Source organism: Coregonus clupeaformis, chromosome 27 (genome assembly GCF_020615455.1).
Source record: "Coregonus clupeaformis isolate EN_2021a chromosome 27, ASM2061545v1, whole genome shotgun sequence".
NCBI classification, from domain to species: domain Eukaryota; kingdom Metazoa; phylum Chordata; class Actinopteri; order Salmoniformes; family Salmonidae; genus Coregonus; species Coregonus clupeaformis.
In genome coordinates this window covers 4,333,603-4,350,640 of record NC_059218.1, presented here as the reverse complement: position 1 = coordinate 4,350,640, position 17,038 = coordinate 4,333,603, and the positions used below count along the sequence as shown (strand labels likewise).

General features: G+C 43.4%; 1 non-coding gene across 1 annotated transcript; it reads left to right on the top strand.

Annotated features, from left to right (window-relative positions):
* Window positions 1–586: 586 nt before the first annotated feature.
* On the top strand, window positions 587–642 carry LOC121542235. The gene has a single exon (XR_005995846.1). It is a non-coding gene; the product is annotated as a U7 small nuclear RNA (small nuclear RNA).
* The last annotated feature ends 16,396 nt before the right edge of the window (window positions 643–17,038 follow it).

Here is a 17,038-nt window from a genome sequence, read left to right as displayed (position 1 = left end):
TGTTCTCCATTGATTGAACGTTCGCCAATAGAACATAGGGTAGAGGCGGTCTATGTACTCACCGACGTAGTTTCCTCTGGGTGTTTCCTCGGCCTCTTTTGTGCCGCTTTTTCCTTTTCCGTGTCTCGGTGTTTAGGGTCTGGTCCGGGGTGAGCAGTATGTCCTGCCACTCTGACTCGGTGAAGTACAAATCGTCATCCAAATCGATGTTAGTGATCGCTGTTCTGATGTCCAGAAGGTATTTTCAGCCATAGGAAATGATGGCGGAAACATTATGTACAAAGGAAGTTAAGATCAGCGCAAAAGAACACACAAAATAGCTGAATTGATCAGGAGACCGTAAAACGGCTGCTTTCCAATGCAGTGCCATTCTAAATACTATACCACACACTGTAGTATCCCTTGAGCATGTGTAGTACTTACTATATACTTTTTTTTGTATACCATTCCTCTCCCCCATATCCCAATTTGTGAGAAACCGACATGCCAAGTATAGACCATATATTGTGTTCCCTACAGGTTATAGAAAAGAGCAGAAGCTCTAAACTATCCATTCAGACCCCAGTCCTGCCTACCTACAGGTATGGACATTTGCTCTTTTAGAATTTGTCCAGTAGGTTTCCTCAAGGAGACAGCACCCAAATTTGTCAAAGATAATAAAACAAAAACACTATAGTAAATACTATATTAATGTAATATCTATAGTATATACAAAACATTTATACTACAGTATTTATATTACAGTGAACTGTAAATACCACAGTATACTACAGTCATGTCCGCAACACTACCGTAAAGTCCACAAAAACACTACAGTGAATACTATAGTATGTGGGTGGTACTGGAATGCTGCAGGAAATCTGGGGATTATGTGTGCAGCGAGCTGCATGAGTGGGCCGAGGCGGCCTGACGTGTGTGTGGCCTCTGAGGACGTGTGTTGTGTGTGTGTGTCCTCTTGAGGTAGAGTCAGTTAGCCGTAGAGTACCAGGCCAGACTTTTCCTTTGGACACTGTCAGCTATCTGTAATAAGATGGCCATGAGGGTCAACCATGTGTGTGTGTGTTTACGCATACACAAGTGTGTGTGTGTGTGTGTGTGTGTGTGTGTGTGTGTCTGAATGTGTGTTTAGACCTGGACAAAGCCCCATCTACCAGATTGAACTGGGTTTCAATGCAGTGTTACGGTTTATTTTCCACTGTCTCCATACGTCTCATTTGAGAGGGCCCACTGTCCTCCCTTTCAACCAAAAAACATGCTCTCCCACCCATATGACTTGTCCTTACCTCTCTGCTATCCTGGAAAATTGATTGTACACACTGTCAATAATGCCAATCTATCAGCACTGATCCTTCTGCTTCCCAAATTTGATGTTGTCACGTTCCAAGGATGTAGGCATCACTTGCATTGGGGGGCAACAAACCGACTCTGCCACTGTCTAATTGTGTTCACATGTCATGTTCACTTTTGCTGGTGTTCATTCAGTTGCAGTAGTTGAACGTTTGTACTTGAACATTGATGCTGCCGCAGATTTTAACGGGCGTCTACAAAGTCGTTTGACAAGGATTATGAAAGCACAGCTAAATAGAAAGTCGTACTGTTCTCAAAACTTTGAGAGATGGACAAAAACGGAGTGAAAACGAGGCAGATGGATAGAGTGAGTTGACCAGGTGCCTTCTAGTCTAACTGACTCTTTCTCTCTTGTCATAACTATCTCCATCACTCGCCTAAATCTCTGGGATGGTCCGCTTCTCACGGATAAAAAACAACGCTGGCGTCTTTCACGCACCACGTCGACGGAGCGGGGTGCAAAGTTGAAAGGTCATTTCAGTCATTCCCTGATCCAGACCTCTAGTTACCAATTGTTTTGAGAACATCTTCCTGTTGTCTGTAGCGACCATTCATGCAGCTGGGAAACATGGGGGAAGATCATCAGTCAAAATGGCTGTTTGGACTTTTAGGATAAGGCTTCCGCTGGCATAAATACAACCAGACATAACAAAATGGCGAGCGAATGGCAATATTTGATTGTGTGCCTATTTCTGTTGAACATGGCATGACAACAGTGGCGGTCGGTGCCGTTTAAGATGAGAGAGGACATTTTTTTTTTGCATAAGCATGGCCTTACAGTGAGGGAAAAAAGTATTTGATCCCCTGCTGATTTTGTATGTTTGCCCACTGACAAAGAAATGATCAGTCTATAATTTTAATGGTAGGTTTATTTGAACAGTGAGAGACAGAGACAGACGTGGTCCTCTGTAGCTCAGCTGGTAGAGCACGGCGCTTGTAACGCCAAGGTAGTGGGTTCGATCCCCGGGACCACCCATACACAAAAATGTATGCACGCATGACTGTAAGTCGCTTTGGATAAAAGCGTCTGCTAAATGGCATATTATATTATTATAGAATAACAACAAAAAAATCCAGAAAAACGCATGTCAAAAATGTTAGAAATTGATTTGCATTTTAATGAGGGAAATAAGTATTTGACCCCCTCTCAATAAGAACGATTTCTGGCTCCCAGGTGTCTTTTATACAGGTAACGAGCTGAGATTAGGAGCACACTCTTAAAGGGAGTGCTCCTAATCTCAGTTTGTTACCTGTATAAAAGACACCTGTCCACAGAAGCAATCAATCAATCAGATTCCAAAGTCTCCACCATGGCCAATACCAAAGAGCTCTCCAAGGATGTCAGGGACAAGATTGTAGACCTACACAAGGCTGGAATGGGCTACAAGACCATCGCCAAGCAGCTTGGTGAGAAGGTGACAACAGTTGGTGCGATTATTCGCAAATGGAAGAACACAAAATAACTGTCAATCTCCCTCGGCCTGTGGTTCCATGCAAGATCTCACCTCGTGGAGTTGCAATGATCATGAGAACGGTGAGGAATCGGCCCAGAACCACACAGGAGGATCTTGTCAATGATCTCAAGGCAGCTGGGACCATTGTCACCAAGAAAACAATTGGTAACACACTACGCCGTGAAGGACTGAAATCCTGCAGCGCCCGCAAGGTCCCCCTGCTCAAGAAAGCACATATACAGGCCCATCTGAAGTTTGCCAATGAACATCTGAATGATTCAGAGGAGAACTGGGTGAAAGTGTTGTGGTCAGATGAGACCAAAATGGAGCTCTATAAAATCAACTCAACTCGCCGCATTTGGAGGAGGAGGAATGCTGCCTATGACCCCAAGAACACCATCCCCACCGTCAAACATGGAGGTGGAAACATTATGCTTTGGGGGTGTTTTTCTGCTAAGGGGACAGGACAACTTCACCGCCTCAAAGGGACGATGGACGGGGCCATGTACCGTCAAATCTTGGGTGAAAACCTCCTTCCCTCAGCCAGGGCATTGAAAATGGGTCATGTATGGGTATTACAGCATGACAATGACCCAAAACACACGGCCAAGGCAACAAAGGAGTGGCTCAAGAAGAAGCACATTAACGTCCTGGAATGGCCTAGCCAGTCTCCAGACCTTAATCCCATAGAAAATCTGTGGAGGGAGCTGAAGGTTCGAGTTGCCAAACGTCAGCCTCGAAACCTTAATGACTTGGAGAAGATCTGCAAAGAGGAGTGGGACAAAATCCCTCCCGAGATGTGTGCAAACCTGGTGGCCAACTACAAGAAACGTCTGACCTCTGTGATTGCCAAGGGTTTTGCCACCAAGTACTAAGTCATGTTTTGCAGAGGGGTCAAATACTTATTTCCCTCATTAAAATGCAAAACAATTTATAACATTTTTGACATACGTTTTTCTGGATTTTTTGTTTGTTATTCTGTCCCTCACTGTTCAAATAAACCTACCATTAAAATTATAGACTGATCATGTCTTTGTCAGTGGGCAAATGTACAAAATCAGCAGGGGATCAAATACTTTTTTCCCTCACTGTATTTCTATTAAAGCATATTGGATGACTGTCATTTATATTCCATATACCCAGTTCAATGTAAAATCGATAGGTTTAGGCTACTACATGATACAAAAATGTTCCCTATACCCATCATGAGGTTGCTACAACCTAGCCCAGGGATCATCAAGTTGAATGCACCAATTTGTAATTCGCTCTGGATAAGAGCGTCTGCTAAATGATGTAAATGTAAATGTAAACTAGAACCTGTGGCCCCTTGTAGCTCAGTTGGTAGAGCATGACGCTTGCAATGCCAGGGTTGTGGGATCGTTTCCCACGGGGGGCCAGTATGAAAAAATTTATGCACTCACTAACTGTAAGTCGCTCTGGATAGGAGCGTCTGCTAAATGACTAAAATATAAAATGTAAACTAACGTGTTAGTAAACCCGCTACAATCATGGACTAATGTTACAGTGTGCAGTTCAGTAAGCAGTTTAGCAATACATTTGTAAAACCAAAAGCTTACCTTGACTTGGAAGAGTTCCAGTGTTATGTTGGATAGTCATAGCCAGCTAGCTAACATAGCATCCCTTTATTTGAGCCGGGTGTTTGAGTAAGCTAAACTAGCTAGCTAGCTGTATTTGCTAGCTAAGTATGTGAAAGTGAAAGGGGAAAAAACTCTCTCCTGCTTCTCCTTCATTTTTGAAGAAATTAATTTGTTAAAAACTGTTCAAACTATGTTCTTTCTCTCTCTTTGAATCAACTACTCACCACATTTCATGCACTGCAGTGCTAGCTAGCTGTAGCTTATGCTTACAGTACTAGATTAATTCTCTGATCCTTTGATTTGGTGGACAACATGTCAGTTCATGCTGCAAGAGCTCTGATAGGTTGGAGGACGTCCTCCGGAAGTTATCATAATTACTGTGTAAATCTATGGAAAGGGGTGAGAACCATGAGCCTCCCAGGTTTTGTATTGAAGTCAATGTATCCAGAGGAGGACGGAAGTTAGCTGTCCTCCGGCTACACCATGGTGCTATCCTACAGAGTGCTGTTGAGGCTACTGTAGACAGTTTGCAAAACAGTGTGTTTTAATCAATTATTTGGTGACGTGAATATATTTAGTATAGTTTTATTTGTAAGAAATTAATTGAGGAGGATGGTCCTCCCCTTCCTCCTCTGAGGAGCCTCAGATAACAATAACATTCAAGAATCTTGTTTGGCTTATTTCTCAACTCTGCCTGGCCTCTTCAAATGTAAAACAGACACTTTACACTTTCTAGTATTCTGATCTAACTTAGTTTGTGAAAAAGGACAGATAATGATGAGAATATACCAATATATCAGTGTCTTTGTTTTGGTGAAGACCAAGTCCATTCACTGCATGACAAAAACAATACCTAACCAACAATACCTAACCGTGTCCAACACACGATTTTCGAAGTAAAAATGTTTGTGTCCCCCAACACAATTTTCTTCTTCATAACACATAACGATTTTCTTCATAATGAATTCCATGTCATGAGCCCTCTCACTCCACCGGGTTACCACCTTAATTGGTTTCCACTATCTTCCACTCTGCTCACCTCCCTCTCTCTACTCAGCCTAACTAGCTCCACCTGTCCCTGCTCTGCTCGGCTCTAATTACTCTGCCAGCTGCGCTGCATTACCCACTAACCTCTCCCAGTATTTATGGCCCTGTCTTTCAGCTCTCCGGTGTCAGATCGTCTGCAAAGCTCACACCCGGAACCTGTTTGCTCGCGCTTCTGGCTCACCCTGGTTTTGTGACCCCGGACCTGCCTGGTTTTTGGATACTCTTCTGCCTCAGGAGATCCAGACCTGCTTCTGCCATTACGACTCCTGACTACTCTTCAATCCCGGTAACTCTGACCAGCCTTCTGCCTTGCTACTACGTATTTTGGATTTCCCTTGAACTGTACTGCTGCCTGGTTTCATTCCGCCCCGTTGTGTCTGTGTTTCCTCCCCCCCCCAGGACTTCTGGACCACCAACCACCGGCGTCATCGGACGCATCGCTGCCACTGGGGGGAGGCACAGACCCAGCACATCGGACGGGATAACCCCTGGAGCCTTCACTCACTCCCTACATCCCTTTCCCCTTAAGTTGAAATAAACTTTCTGGTGTGACGCAATTGTGGTCCTCTTGTCGTCTGTCTGAACCGTGACATTCCAATTTGTTGTGCCTAAAAATAAAATAAAATTGTATTTGTCACATGTGCCGAATACAACAGGTGTAGACCTTACAGTGAAATGCTTACTTACAAGCCTTTAACCTACAATGCAGTTTTGAGAAAAATAAGAGTGAAGAAAATATTTACTAAATAAACTAAAGTAAAAAAATTAAAAAGTAACAATAAAATAACTATAACGAGGCTATATACAGGGTGTACCGGTACCGAGTCAATGTGTGGGGCTACAGGTTAGTCGTGTCACTGGGCAGCTCGCGGCTGTGCTTCCCTTTGTAGTCCGTAATAGTTTGCAAGCCCTGCCACATCAAACGAGCATCGGAGCCGGTGTAGTAGGATTCAATCTTAGTCCTGTATTGACACTTTGCCTGTTTGATGGTTCATCGGAAGGCATAGCGGGATTTCTTGTAAGCGTCCGGGTTAGAGTCCCGCTCCTTGAAAGCGGCTGCTCTACCCATTAGCTCAGTGCAGATGTTGCCTGTAATCCATGGCTTCTGGTTAGGGTATGTACGTAAGGTCACTGTGGGGACGACGTCATCGATGCACTTAATGATGAAGCCGGTGACTGATGTGGTATACTCCTCAATGCCATCGGATGAATCCCAGAACATATTCCAGTCTGTGCTAGCAAAACACTCCTGTAGCTTAGCATCTGCATCATCTGACCACTTCCGTATTGAGCGAGTCACTGGTACTTTCTGCTTTAGTTTTTGCTTGTAAGCAGGAATCAGGAGGATATAATTATGGTCAGATTTGCCAAATGGAGGGCGAGGGAGAGCTTTGTACAAGTCTCTGTGTGTGGGGTAGGTTAGCTAGGTGGCTAACGTTAGCTAGGCTAGGGATTAAGGTTAGGGTTAGGGGTTAAAGTTAGTTACTTTCCCTGTCACAGCGCATGCTGGCAGAGATGTCTGTTGAAGTCAATGCCTCTTAAATGGTTAGACTAGAGGCAGGGTGAGGTAGAATACATGGTTTAACTGGCTGACATGTTAGGGGAAAGGGGGATACCTATTAAGTTGTACAACTGAATGCATTCAACTGAACTGTGTCTTCCGCATTTAACCCAAACCCTCTGAATCAGAGAGGTGCGGAGGGCTGCCTTAATCGACATCCACGTTTTCGGCACCCGGGGAACAGTGGGTTAACTGCCTTGCTCAGGGACAGAAGGACAGATTTTTACCTTGTCAGCTCGGGGATTTGATCCAGCAACCTTTCAGTTACTGGTCCAACACTCATACGTTACTCAGTCGTGAGCTCTACAAAAAATGGTCTTAGGGAAATACAACTATACAGTATAAAAAAAGAGGCTATATAGGGACAGATGTATATCACTTTAAATTACTTACTTAAATCACTTATATTGATTATATTCAAGGAAAGGAGATTCTTTATGTTTCAGTGCGTTTCGAATCAGCTCGCCCGGTGAGAAGGGGAAAATGAAAAGAGGTATACGCTAGGCGGATCTCTCCTGGTGTTAATACCTTCCTGAGCCGCCATCTCATCTGTTCACCCAGCTGGGTTTTCCCCTCCAAGGCCTCCGCAGCTTTTGATGCTGAGCAATTTCCTACATATTAATATCACATTACACTAAATCAAATTGCATTACCTTACACTCAATGAATTGGTTTATTTACCCAACAGACGGCCTTATCCCAGGGAAATTGGGGATGCAGACCGGCTTTGAATCATACAAATGTGCTCATATTTTGCAGCTATATTCGATAGGAGTCACCCACATGAAAAAATACTATAGTATACTATGGTATAAATACTATAGTATTCACTGTAGTGTTTTTTGTGGATTTTACTGTAATATTCACTGTAGTGTTGTGGACATGACTGTAGTATACTGTAGTATTTACAGTTTACTATAGTATAAATACTGTAGTAATATATACTATAGTAATTACTGCAGTGTTTTTGTATACTGTAGTATACTGTAGTATTTCCTGTAGTATTTTTGCAGACATTACTGTAGTATTTACTATAGTGTTTTTATTTTATTATCTTTGGCATAGCAGTGGGGGCTTTGTCCTTGAGGAAACATACTAGATACTCAAAAGCTGAATGGATATTCAGCGCTTCGGCACTTTTCTACAACCTGCAAGTGATTATATATGGTCTATACTTGGCATGTAGGTTTCTCACTTATGGGTGGCACAAATTGTGATCTGGGGTAGTGGAATGGTCAGGGTATATGCAAATTGTCCCCCCGCAAGGTCCGAGCAAATATTTGTGGCAGAGTGAATAATGTGCAGTTGTATAGCTATTCTCATGTTATTTTACACATTTTGCAATGAGGCTGAGAGAAAATGTTGCTGTTTTAGATTCTTGAAAGACGGGACAACTTTTTTCCACAAATATTTGTCTTAATATTAAACAAATTTGAAATATATATTTTGATAGACCAAACTATCAGCCATCACACCATGTAAAAGAACAACCTATTTTTCCTTCATAAAATGCAACTGACTGGATTCATGTCAACTATGTCAGACAACATAAAAGGCATTTCATTTTTACAATTATTGTCCAAAGTCATAGTCAATCGATCAATAATATAATAATACTTTTTAGCAAAAATGTTTATTTGCAATTTACAATCTGTAAAAACAATGAGAATAGAAGGGTTCAGAACTTTTGTAAAACATCACAGTACAGTTGAAAAATATATGGCAAATAGAAATCCAATATGGATGGTGTTAAGAGATAGATGGGAGGTGTTAAATGGAGTTGAAGGATGGGACTAATAACAACTAACAATCAATCAATCAATTTTATTTTATATAGCCCTTCTTACATCAGCTAATATCTCGAAGTGCTGTACAGAAACCCAGCCTAAAACCCCAAACAGCTAGTAATGCAGGTGTAGAAGCACGGTGGCTAGGAAAAACTCCCTAGAAAGGCGAAAGCCTAGGAAGAAACCTAGAGAGGAACCAGGCTATGAGGGGTGGCCAGTCCTCTTCTGGCTGTGCCGGGTGGAGATTATAACAGAACCATGCCAAGATGTTCAAAAATGTTCATAAGTGACAAGCATGGTCAAATAATAATCAGGAATAAATCTCAGTTGGCTTTTCATAGCCGATCATTAAGAGTTGAAAACAGCAGGTCTGGGACAGGTAGGGGTTCCATAACCGCAGGCAGAACAGTTGAAACTGGAATAGCAGCAAGGCCAGGCGGACTGGGGACAGCAAGGAGTCACCACGGCCGGTAGTCCCGACGTATGGTCCTAGGGCTCAGGTCTCTCAGTTGGCTTTTCATAGCCGATCATTAAAGAGTTGAAAACAGCAGGTCTGGGACAGGTAGGGGTTTCGTAGCCGCAGGCAGAACAGTTGAAACTGGAATAGCAGCAAGGCCAGGCGGACTGGGGACAGCAAGGTGTCATCATGCCCGGTAGTCCTGACGTATGGTCCTAGGGCTCAGGTTTTAGAGAGAAAGAGAGAACGAGAGAATTAGAGAGAGCATACTTAAATTCACACAGGACACTGGATAAGACAGGAGAAGTACTCCAGGTATAACCAACTAACCCCAGCCCCCCGACACATAAACTACTGCAGCATAAATACTGGAGGCTGAGACAGGAGCGGTCCGGAGACACTGTGGCCCCATCCGAAGAAACCCCCGGACAGGGCCAAACAGGAAGGATATAACCCCACCCACTCCGCCAAAGCACAGCCCCCGCACCACTAGAGGGATATCCCCAACCACCAACTTACAATCCTGAGACAAGGCCGAGTATAGCCCACAGAGGTCTCCACCACAGCACAAACCAAGGGGGGGCGCCAACCCAGACAGGAAGATCACGTCAGTAACTCAACCCACTCAAGTGACGCACCCCTCCCAGGGACGGCATGAAAGAGCACCAGCAAGCCAGTGACTCAGCCCCTGCAACAGGGTTAGAGGCAGAGAACCCCAGTGGAGAGGGGAACCGGCCCGGCAGAGACAGCAAGGGCTGTTCGTTGCTCCAGCCTTTCCGTTCACCTTCACACTCCTGGGCCAGACTACACTCAATCATATGACCTACTGAAGAGATAAGTCTTCAGTAAAGACTTAAAGGTTGAGACCGAGTCTGCGTCTCTCACATGGGTAGGCAGACTGTTCCATAAAAATGGAGATCTATAGGAGAAAGCCCTGCCTCCCGCTGTTTGCTTAGAAATTCTAGGGACAATTAGGAGGCCTGCGTCTTGTGACCGTAGCGTACGTATTGGTATGTACGGCAGGACCAACTCGGAAAGATAGGTAGGAGCAAGCCCATGTAACGCTTTATAGGTTAACAGTAAAACCTTGAAATCAGCCCTTGCCTTAACAGGAAGCCAGTGTAGGGAAGCTAGCACTGGAGTAATATGATCAAATTTCTTGGTTCTAGTCAGGATTCTAGCAGCCGTATTTAGCACTAACTGAAGTTTATTTAGTGCTTTATCCGGGTAGCCGGAAAATAGAGCATTGCAGTAGTCTAACCTAGAAGTAACAAATGCATGGATTAATTTTTCTGCATCATTTTTGGACAGAAAATTTCTGATTTTTGCAATGTTACGTAGATGGAAAAAAGCTGTCCTTGAAACAGTCTTGATATGTTCGTCAAAAGAGAGATCAGGGTCAAGAGTAACACCGAGGTCCTTCACAGTTTTATTTGAGACGACTTTACAACCATCGAGATGAATTGTCAGATTTAACAGAAGATCTCTTTGTTTCTTGGGACCTAGAACAAGCATCTCTGTTTTGTCCGAGTTTAAAAGTAAAAAGTTTTCAGCCATCCACTTCCTTATGTCTGAAACACAGGCTTCTAGCGAGGGCAATTTTGGGGCTTCACCATGTTTCATTGAAATGTACAGCTGTGTGTCATCCGCATAGCAGTGAAAGTTAACATTATGTTTTCGAATAACATCCCCAAGAGGTAAAATATATAGTGAAAACAATAGTGGTCCTAAAACGGAACCTTGAGGAACACCGAAATGTACAGTTGATTTGTCGGAGGACAGACCATTCACAGAGACAAACTGATATCTTTCCGACAGGTAGGATCTAAACCAGGCCAGAACTTGTCCGTGTAGACCAATTTGGGTTTCCAGTCTCTCCAAAAGAATGTGGTGATCGATGGTGTCAAAGGCAGCACTAAGGTCTAGTAGCACAAGGACAGATGCAGAGCCTCGGTCTGACGCCATTAAAAGGTCATTTACCACCTTCACAAGTGCAGTCTCAGTGCTATGATGGGGTCTAAAACCAGACTGAAGCATTTCGTATACATTGTTTGTCTTCAGAAAGGCAGTGAGTTGCTGCGCAACAGCTTTTTCTAAAATTTTTGAGAGGAATGGAAGATTCGATATAGGCCGATAGTTTTTTATATTTTCCGGGTCAAGGTTTGGCTTTTTCAAGAGAGGCTTTATCACTGCCACTTTTAGTGAGTTTGGTACACATCCGGTGGATAGAGAGCTGTTTATTATGTTCAACATAGGAGGGCCAAGCACAGGAAGCAGCTCCTTCAGCAGTTTAGTAGGAATAGGATCCAGTATGCAGCTTGAAGGTTTAGAGGCCATGATTATTTTCATCATTGTGTCAAGAGATATAGTACTAAAACACTTAAGTGTCTCTCCCGATCCCAGGCCCTCGCAGAGCTGTGCAGATCCAGGACAGCTAAGCCCTGGAGGAATACGCAGATTCAAAGAGGAGTCCGTAATTTGCTTTCTAATGGTCATGATCTTTTCCTCAAAGAAGTTCATGAATTTATCACTGCTGAAGTGAAAGCCATCCTCTCTTGGGGAATGCTGCTTTTAGTTAGCTTTGCAACAGTATCAAAAAGAAATTTTGGATTGTTCTTATTTTCCTCAATTAAGTTGGAAAAGTAGGATGATCGAGCAGCAGTGAGGGCTCTTCGGTACTGCACGGTACTGTCTTTCCAAGCTAGTCGGAAGACTTCCAGTTTGGTGTGGTGCCATTTCCGTTCCAATTTCCTGGAAGCTTGCTTCAAAGCTCGGGTATTTTCTGTATACCAGGGAGCTAGTTTCTTATGACAAATGTTTTTCGTTTTTAGGGGTGCAACTGCATCTAGGGTATTGCGCAAGGTTAAATTGAGTTCCTCAGTTAAGTGGTTAACTGATTTTTGTCCTCTGACGTCCTTGGGTAGGCAGAAGGAGTCTGGAAGGGCATCAATGAATTTTTGTGTTGTTTGAGAATTTATAGCACGACTTTTTATAGCATTTATAGCACCCCCCCCCCCCGCAAGGTCCGAGCAAATATTTGTGGCAGAGTGAATAATGTGCAGTTGTATAGCTATTCTCATGTTATTTTACACATTTTGCAATGAGGCTGAGAGAAAATGTTGCTGTTTTAGATTCTTGAAAGACGGGACAACTTTTTTCCACAAATATTTGTCTTAATATTAAACAAATTTGAAATATATATTTTGATAGACCAAACTATCAGCCATCACACCATGTAAAAGAACAACCTATTTTTCCTTCATAAAATGCAACTGACTGGATTCATGTCAACTATGTCAGACAACATAAAAGGCATTTCATTTTTACAATTATTGTCCAAAGTCATAGTCAATCGATCAATAATATAATAATACTTTTAGCAAAAATGTTTATTTGCAATTTACAATCTGTAAAAACAATGAGAATAGAAGGGTTCAGAACTTTTGTAAAACATCACAGTACAGTTGAAAAATATATGGCAAATAGAAATCCAATATGGATGGTGTTAAGAGATAGATGGGAGGTGTTAAATGGAGTTGAAGGATGGGACTAATAACAACTAACAATCAATCAATCAATTTTATTTTATATAGCCCTTCTTACATCAGCTAATATCTCGAAGTGCTGTACAGAAACCCAGCCTAAAACCCCAAACAGCTAGTAATGCAGGTGTAGAAGCACGGTGGCTAGGAAAAACTCCCTAGAAAGGCGAAAGCCTAGGAAGAAACCTAGAGAGGAACCAGGCTATGAGGGGTGGCCAGTCCTCTTCTGGCTGTGCCGGGTGGAGATTATAACAGAACCATGCCAAGATGTTCAAAAATGTTCATAAGTGACAAGCATGGTCAAATAATAATCAGGAATAAATCTCAGTTGGCTTTTCATAGCCGATCATTAAGAGTTGAAAACAGCAGGTCTGGGACAGGTAGGGGTTCCATAACCGCAGGCAGAACAGTTGAAACTGGAATAGCAGCAAGGCCAGGCGGACTGGGGACAGCAAGGAGTCACCACGGCCGGTAGTCCCGACGTATGGTCCTAGGGCTCAGGTCTCTCAGTTGGCTTTTCATAGCCGATCATTAAAGAGTTGAAAACAGCAGGTCTGGGACAGGTAGGGGGTTTTCGTAGCCGCAGGCAGAAACAGTTGAAACTGGAATAGCAGCAAGGCCAGGCGGACTGGGGACAGCAAGGTGTCATCATGCCCGGTAGTCCTGACGTATGGTCCTAGGGCTCAGGTTTTGAGAGAAAGAGAGAACGAGAGAATTAGAGAGAGCATACTTAAATTCACACAGGACACTGGATAAGACAGGAGAAGTACTCCAGGTATAACCAACTAACCCCAGCCCCCGACACATAAACTACTGCAGCATAAATACTGGAGGCTGAGACAGGAGCGGTCCGGAGACACTGTGGCCCCCATCCGAAGAAACCCCGGACAGGGCCAAACAGGAAGGATATAACCCCACCCACTCCGCCAAAGCACAGCCCCGCACCACTAGAGGGATATCCCCAACCACCAACTTACAATCCTGAGACAAGGCCGAGTATAGCCCACAGAGGTCTCCACCACAGCACAAACCAAGGGGGCGCCAACCCAGACAGGAAGATCACGTCAGTAACTCAACCCACTCAAGTGACGCACCCCTCCCAGGGACGGCATGAAAGAGCACCAGCAAGCCAGTGACTCAGCCCCTGCAACAGGGTTAGAGGCAGAGAACCCCAGTGGAGAGGGGAACCGGCCCGGCAGAGACAGCAAGGGCTGTTCGTTGCTCCAGCCTTTCCGTTCACCTTCACACTCCTGGGCCAGACTACACTCAATCATATGACCTACTGAAGAGATAAGTCTTCAGTAAAGACTTAAAGGTTGAGACCGAGTCTGCGTCTCTCACATGGGTAGGCAGACTGTTCCATAAAAATGGAGATCTATAGGAGAAAGCCCTGCCTCCCGCTGTTTGCTTAGAAATTCTAGGGACAATTAGGAGGCCTGCGTCTTGTGACCGTAGCGTACGTATTGGTATGTACGGCAGGACCAACTCGGAAAGATAGGTAGGAGTAAGCCCATGTAACGCTTTATAGGTTAACAGTAAAACCTTGAAATCAGCCCTTGCCTTAACAGGAAGCCAGTGTAGGGAAGCTAGCACTGGAGTAATATGATCAAATTTCTTGGTTCTAGTCAGGATTCTAGCAGCCGTATTTAGCACTAACTGAAGTTTATTTAGTGCTTTATCCGGGTAGCCGGAAAATAGAGCATTGCAGTAGTCTAACCTAGAAGTAACAAATGCATGGATTAATTTTTCTGCATCATTTTTGGACAGAAAATTTCTGATTTTTGCAATGTTACGTAGATGGAAAAAAGCTGTCCTTGAAACAGTCTTGATATGTTCGTCAAAAGAGAGATCAGGGTCAAGAGTAACACCGAGGTCCTTCACAGTTTTATTTGAGACGACTTTACAACCATCGAGATGAATTGTCAGATTTAACAGAAGATCTCTTTGTTTCTTGGGACCTAGAACAAGCATCTCTGTTTTGTCCGAGTTTAAAAGTAAAAAGTTTTCAGCCATCCACTTCCTTATGTCTGAAACACAGGCTTCTAGCGAGGGCAATTTTGGGGCTTCACCATGTTTCATTGAAATGTACAGCTGTGTGTCATCCGCATAGCAGTGAAAGTTAACATTATGTTTTCGAATAACATCCCCAAGAGGTAAAATATATAGTGAAAACAATAGTGGTCCTAAAACGGAACCTTGAGGAACACCGAAATGTACAGTTGATTTGTCGGAGGACAGACCATTCACAGAGACAAACTGATATCTTTCCGACAGGTAGGATCTAAACCAGGCCAGAACTTGTCCGTGTAGACCAATTTGGGTTTCCAGTCTCTCCAAAAGAATGTGGTGATCGATGGTGTCAAAGGCAGCACTAAGGTCTAGTAGCACGAGGACAGATGCAGAGCCTCGGTCTGACGCCATTAAAAGGTCATTTACCACCTTCACAAGTGCAGTCTCAGTGCTATGATGGGGTCTAAAACCAGACTGAAGCATTTCGTATACATTGTTTGTCTTCAGAAAGGCAGTGAGTTGCTGCGCAACAGCTTTTTCTAAAATTTTTGAGAGGAATGGAAGATTCGATATAGGCCGATAGTTTTTTATATTTTCCGGGTCAAGGTTTGGCTTTTTCAAGAGAGGCTTTATCACTGCCACTTTTAGTGAGTTTGGTACACATCCGGTGGATAGAGAGCTGTTTATTATGTTCAACATAGGAGGGCCAAGCACAGGAAGCAGCTCCTTCAGCAGTTTAGTAGGAATAGGATCCAGTATGCAGCTTGAAGGTTTAGAGGCCATGATTATTTTCATCATTGTGTCAAGAGATATAGTACTAAAACACTTAAGTGTCTCTCCCGATCCCAGGCCCTCGCAGAGCTGTGCAGATCCAGGACAGCTAAGCCCTGGAGGAATACGCAGATTCAAAGAGGAGTCCGTAATTTGCTTTCTAATGGTCATGATCTTTTCCTCAAAGAAGTTCATGAATTTATCACTGCTGAAGTGAAAGCCATCCTCTCTTGGGGAATGCTGCTTTTAGTTAGCTTTGCAACAGTATCAAAAAGAAATTTTGGATTGTTCTTATTTTCCTCAATTAAGTTGGAAAAGTAGGATGATCGAGCAGCAGTGAGGGCTCTTCGGTACTGCACGGTACTGTCTTTCCAAGCTAGTCGGAAGACTTCCAGTTTGGTGTGGTGCCATTTCCGTTCCAATTTCCTGGAAGCTTGCTTCAAAGCTCGGGTATTTTCTGTATACCAGGGAGCTAGTTTCTTATGACAAATGTTTTTCGTTTTTAGGGGTGCAACTGCATCTAGGGTATTGCGCAAGGTTAAATTGAGTTCCTCAGTTAAGTGGTTAACTGATTTTTGTCCTCTGACGTCCTTGGGTAGGCAGAAGGAGTCTGGAAGGGCATCAATGAATTTTTGTGTTGTTTGAGAATTTATAGCACGACTTTTGATGCTCCTTGGTTGGGGTCTGAGCAGATTATTTGTTGCGATTGCAAATGTAATAAAATGGTGGTCCGATAGTCCAGGATTTTGTGGAAAAACATTAAGATCTACAACATTTATTCCATGGGACAAAACTAGGTCCAGAGTATGACTGTGGCAGTGAGTAGGTCCAGAGACATGTTGGACAAAACCCACTGAGTCGATAATGGCTCCGAAAGACTTTTGGAGTGGGTCTGTGGACTTCTCCATGTGAATATTAAAATCACCAAAAATTAGAATATGATCTGCTATGACTACAAGGTCTGATAGGAATTCAGGAAACTCAGAGAGGAACGCTGTATATGGCCCAGGAGGCCTGTAAACAGTAGCTATAAAAAGTGATTGAGTAGGCTGCATAGATTTCATGACTAGAAGCTCAAAAGATGAAAACGCCATTTTTTTTTTGTAAATTGAAATTTGCTATCGTAAATGTTAGCAACACCTCCGCCTTTGCGGGATGCACGGGGAATATGGTCACTAGTGTAACCAGGAGGTGAGGCCTCATTTAACACAGCAAATTCATCAGGCTTAAGCCATGTTTCAGTCAGGCCAATCACATCGAGATTATGATCAGTGATTAGTTCATTGACTATGACTGCCTTTGAAGTGAGGGATCTAACATTAAGTAACCCTATTTTGAGATGTGAGGTATCACGATCTCTTTCAATAATGGCAGGAATGGAGGAGGTCTTTATCCTAATAAGATTGCTAGGGTGAACACCGCCATGTTTAGTTTTGCCCAACCTAGGTCGAGGCACAGACACAG